Source organism: Pundamilia nyererei, unplaced genomic scaffold (assembly GCF_000239375.1).
Source record: "Pundamilia nyererei isolate P.nyererei 1_Seehausen unplaced genomic scaffold, PunNye1.0 scaffold00155, whole genome shotgun sequence".
In the NCBI taxonomy this organism is placed as follows: Eukaryota; Metazoa; Chordata; class Actinopteri; order Cichliformes; family Cichlidae; genus Pundamilia; species Pundamilia nyererei.
Window position 1 is genome coordinate 751,967 of NW_005187556.1, and position 6,010 is coordinate 757,976.

At 40.3% G+C, this 6,010-nt stretch overlaps 1 protein-coding gene across 1 annotated transcript in view; it reads right to left on the reverse strand.

Moving 5' to 3' along the window:
• Positions 1 to 6,010, reverse strand: part of grin2da (glutamate receptor, ionotropic, N-methyl D-aspartate 2D, a) — a 246,033-nt gene that overhangs the window by 98,128 nt on the left and 141,895 nt on the right. The gene's annotated exons all lie outside the window — the stretch shown is intronic.

Genomic DNA, 6,010 nt, shown 5'->3' on the forward strand with positions numbered 1-6,010 from the left:
GCACCGTTTCAAAAGTACCGGTTTGGTGCTGGTATCGGATAAAACCTAAACGATACCCATCCCTACTCGTGTCTCCAAGTGACTCATATGTTGCTTTAAAGTTTGTTGATGATTCAATGGAAATTAAACCTTTTTCTAATTTGTGTGACCCTGACCTTTGACCTTGAAGCATTACAGCTTCTAGAAGCGATTTCAGCCAATTAAGCTTCAACCATATGGGTAAAGATACTCAAATAGACCATTTTAATAAGTAAAGTTGAGATTTTAATATGTATTCATGCAGGGTGTAATTTTGCAACACTGTGACATTATATGGCAAAAATTAAAACACCACCATCTGTGGGTTGGATGGATGTGTGGATGGATGGATGGATGGAGTCACACTGAGCTCTCCATGCCTTTTCTATAATATGATATTTTACTCTGTTTTAATGAAATTTTTTCCAAGGTCAACTTTGATCTTAGGCACTAACATTGAAGGTCAAACTCGAATCTTTGGCAAACCTAGGTACGCATATCCCCCAAGGCCTCTAGTGTATCCTTGTCAAGTTTGAACACAGTCCATAAAAACTGTTGATATGTTTTTACTGATTTTCACATCCTGACTTTGACCTGATTTTCACCAAAATTCAACAAGCTCAAGCTGTTATTGTTTTCTACCATTACACACAATCTGAACATATCATCTTAAAACCTGTGGATGAAAGACTGCAAACTAACAGACAAACCAACAATATGGACTTCATGCTAAGGATGACTTCGTCTTACTACCAGGGACTAGTCAACCAAACAGAGAGCTGGGCTATAACACCAGGATCTGATTGTGACAGAAAGAAAACTCCCTAAACATGGTTCAAGAGTTCCATTTTCCACATACCTGCAACCAGAATGAGAAACAACACCAAGAGAAACTGAACAATGGATTTCAGGTGTTCCTTAAAATCAAGCTCTGAATGGAGAGCTAAAGGAAGAATCAAGGTTAATGCTGTGTTCAAAAGCACTACTCGGGCGAGGAACATATTTCTGAGAATTCCCCAGCACAGGACCAAAATAGTCCACTTTAGATGAATTTGCACTAAGGCAAATACACCATGTTATTTGATGTCTGATGTCTAGAAGAGTTCAAGGTTGCATGTTCATGTTTAAACAGTTTTAAGTGATATTTATTTGGGTTTAAACGGGTCCACCTTTTGTCAGGTGTATTCTTGTCTAGTTCTGACTCTAATCTCCCAGTAACCTTCAGATTGAAGCATTTTTAGTGACAATTTCAGATTTATTGATACTGACTGATACTGTTGGGATATGTGTTAACCTATCAATATAAAGGAAAGAAATATATATAGAGACAGGGAACTACAAGCGCTGAGAAAGTGCAACAGGAAAGAAAACCAGCAGAGAGGAAAAGGTGGAAAGGTGTCTCACCCAATAATTAAAACAAAGAAAGTGAATATATGTGTGAGCGAACGAGAGGGAGCCCTTGCCAAAATTGAGACCAGGAAACTCGACAGATGGGAAGGTGACAAGTCGACATCTTGATGAGCAACAAAAGAAGGTGTGAAAAGGAGGGAAGGAAAGGCAGGGAATGGCAGATGAGAAAAGTCCCGATATTTCTCCATTACAGTTCCTGTCTTTCATTGCAATTGTTTTTTATTGAGAGGCATAAAGGTTGCAAAATCATGTGATAGCAAAAGCAATAAAGTCACATTTTACCAGTTTGATCAGATTAAATGTGTGTAGATTTCATCCTCAACATAAACTGTGCAAACAAGTCCCATCTCACATCACTAATTAGGATTTTATTTGACAGTAACTTTGGCTTCCAGCTCCCAGAGATCTCATCTGATTACATTTCCTGTTTCAGTTGAGTCACTGTGAGTCACTGGTACATCTGACAGCAACCTACATGTTTGTCACCTATATTTTTAGATTTATTTACACTGTTTACACTTCATAAATGCCAGTGTTAGCTATTGAGACTGTAGGTTTAAGTGTTAAATGAATATATACTGTAGTTTTGAAAAGGACAGTGAAATGCTTTAGTTAATGTAATCAGAAGCTCACCTGCTGTGTGATGGCATGATCAAAAAAATAACTAAGAAGATTTAATGGGTGTTGGAAATGTCAATTAAAGGACAAAGTGATGCAGTTTCTGAAATCTTGCAGAAGTCAGGGGGAGAGTTTAGACAGGTTTTCCGGTTATCCTGAAAGATTGTGGTTAATCAAGCTCACGTGGAGTGGTTATTAAAGAGTGAGATGGACAGCGAGCATGTGGCATGACACTCCTCCGCTCCAGATGAGCAGTCAGTCCCCCTGAGGGTTTGAGGTGACTGGATAAGCTTCAGTCTGACTCTTCCTCCTCCGCTGTCTCCCTTTACTCCCACCACTTTTGGCATCATCTTCTTCCTGCTCTCCTGTTTGTATTTCACGTTGCCTTATTTCTTCCTCATGCTCTTTTTTCCAGCTTCCTCCCCTGCTTTAAGTTTTCCCTTTCTCAGCCTTTTTTTAATCTACAACTTTTTTCCTATTCTGACCTTCCTCTTCGGCTTCATCTCATTAGGTTTTTGCATTAAGCTTTATCATTTGAGTGAGAAACAATACGCTATATTGCAATTAACGGCAGCTACTTATAACACAGTACCCATTTTCTTCCATCCCTTCTGCCTTCTTGCCTGCATGTTATGGCCTACATTCTGCTTGTCTGTGTTTCTATATTTAAGCTAATGCTTTGATTTAGTGAAAATTACAACATGCAATTTGAAAAACACAAATAGAACTGTCAAACGGAAAAGATGTCCTCCTTTACGGTGATTTTTCTTATTAGACAGAACACATCCTGGCTGTCCTATTCTGGTCCTCCCGACTCACTGTCTCCCTTCTGTCCGATCCTCCTCTAGACACCCCCCCCCCCTCAGTCCACACTTGTGCATTTTACTTATTCAGTTACAATGCACTGCATGTCTCAGCTGTCTGAAGGCATTAAATCCTTTTTAAGCCAATCCTTCCTACTTTCCCTGCATGTCAGATGAATGAAGTGGCTTTAATCGCCATGCTCAGAATGACTGGCTTTTACCCCGATTCACCTGGGTGAGTTTTTAAAAAGCCAGGAGTTAGTGTTTCTTTCAGTCCTGCTAAAGTAGCTTTTTCCCCCTCATTAGTCTGGTAAAAGCATTCTGATTATTGGAAAAGGTGAAGTGACAGTTTTAAGTTTAGGCCTTTATAAAGTGAGGTTTAGGCTAATTCATTGGTATTCAGTTGCTGAGCAGGTGGCGATGTACTGCTTCGGGTACAGGTAAGACAAGGGACAGAGCTCGACTATCATCACAGATTGAGTTGAGGATTCTCTAAGGGCACGTCTGAGCAAGTCATTTGAAAATGTACAACTGTAAAATAGCTGATATGTGCTATCCACCCTTGTAATGAATGTTTTAAGTAAAAGTACCCAAAGGAAAATAGCCCATGTGAGGATTATGATATATTAGTATTACCCATGCATTAATATAAAAGCAGCATTTAGCTTTTGTAATTGATGAAAATACAGTATACCTGCTGTATATCAGGTTTGGTCTGTACAAAAACCAAAAAACCCACCAAGACTGCAATTCTGCTTCATCCAACCAATAAGCAAACTCTCTAAATTAGAAAAATAATGAAAATGAAATGCTCCAAATCCCCAAATATACAGTATACAGTTATTGCAAAAGGAATTTTTGTACAATAATACTTCTATATAGTCTCAACCTAAGATCTCCAAGTAATTCATTCAGTACTAATGTATGCTGTTATGGCCACCTGCCTAACCCTCTCGAGGCAGGCGTTGCCGATTTGCAACAGTTAAAAACTAACAACCTGATTACCCCACATACATATTTTATGAGTTTTTTTTACTCAGAAGTACCACTGCAGGACTTGGTTGTGCATTAGCAACAAAAAGTTTAATTTGAGCCTGAGAGGGTTAATATTGTGCTCTGGCCCATTGACTCCACAAGGTCCCCAAAGGTGTGCTGCGATATCTGCCACCAATATGTTAGTAACAGATCCTTTGAGTCCCGTAAGTTGCGAAGTGGGGGCTTCATGGATTAAAACTGTTTGTCCAGCACATTCCACAGATGCTTAATTGGATTGAGATTTAGGGAATTTGTGAGCCAAGACAACACCTCAAACTCACTGTTGTGCTCTTCAATCCATTTGTGAACCATTTATATTCTGTGGCAGTGCGCATTATCCTGCTGCAAGGCCACAACCATCAGGGAACACCATGAGAGGGTATATAGGGTCTGCAACAATGCTTAGGAAGGTGCTACGTGTCAAAGTAACATAACGTGGAAGGCAGGACCCAAGGTTTCCCAGCAGTACACTCCCTCTGCCAACTTGAGCTCTTCCCATAGTGCATCCTAGTGTCAAGTGTTCCCCAGGTAGGCGACGCACATGCACAGCTATCCACATTGCTCCGTGGTCCAGGTCTGAAGTTCATTGTTGTTGCAGCCATCGTTGGTGCTTTTAACAGTGGACAATGGTGAGCGTGGGCACCCTGACTGTTCTGCAGCTTTGCAGCCCCATATACAAAAAATTCCAATGCGCTGTGTACTCTGACACCTTTTCTATCAGAATTAGCATCACATTTTTCAGCTTTTGGAGCTAAAGTGGCTCATGTGTGGGACTGGATAGGCCAGCCTTTTCTCCCCACATGCATCAGTGAGCCCATTGGTGGTTCGCCACTGTTCCTTCCTTGGACCAGATTCTTCCTTTTGCCAGATATTGATTACTTAATACCAGAATCACCCCTAAAGAGCTGCAGTTTTGGAGATCCTCTGACCCAGTTTTCTAGCCGTTACAATTTTTCTCTCATCAAACTCTTAAAGCTTAAATCTCTGCACTTACCAATTTCAGTGTTATTTACTTCATCTGTCAGTACTCACGAGGTTACGTTTGATCAGTGTATATCTGGTTAAATAGCTCAGTGCGTCTGACTGATAAAAATAGTAGATTGAAAAGAAGCCTCTATCATTTGAAGATTTGAAACTGTTAAGTAAACAAAGATTGCAACTTCATACTTCAGTAAAGCATTTAAACCACTGTAACTGTCACTTACAGTACTGTTTACAGCACTAAGTACGGTAATGTTTAAGCGCTGCACTGTTTGTAAATTGATTAACAAACCCATAGCCTGCAGGTGCATTTTCTCAGTACTCTATCTTTAAAACAGACACAGCAGTAGAAGACTGTACAATGGTCAGGCACTATAACAACAGCTGCTGAGACTGAGCAAAGAGAGGGGAGCAGAAGATGCTTGCATCACTTTACTTCACCTCCTTTTGACACACCTTGAGGGCTTAGGGACTCACAGTAGACTAGAAAACTCCCATCAGCCAAATATTCTAACCCAAAACGTGTTGAGTGTTTTTATTCTTTATTATTCGAAATAGCAACAACTGCAGAAGCCAACAACTGCAGACAACACAGTCACCATCACACATAATACTGATGTAGATAAACATCGGCCGGTGGTGGAGACCAAACCCACCTACGGCTAAACACTGAGAGCACCAAGGACATGGTTATCAAATTCAAAAAGTTCTCTCACCCCCGATTGAAGACCAATATGAAGTGTAGATATATTGAATCGGTGGAACATCTTATAATATAAATACTTTGAATTGGTCATTGATAATAATTTGATGCCAATCTGGAGGCAGTTGTCAAGAAGCGCTATCAATGCCTGTAATTATTGAGTAAGTTGCACATATTTAATGTAGGTAGAAAAATGATGACTCTATTGCTCGGTTTGGAAATGTTAGAACCAAAGATAGCACAACAGGCAGCAAAGTAACAGGCCTCCCACAGAATCCACTACCTGCAATATATGAGCTGCAGGTAGAAAGACCCGAGCGACTGAGGAGAGTCACAGAGCCAGACCCACCCAGCTGCTTCCTTCAGGCTGCAGATACAGAACACCATGAGTAAGTGTAATAAGACCAAAAAGACTTTGTTCCCCATGGACTTGTTAAATCAG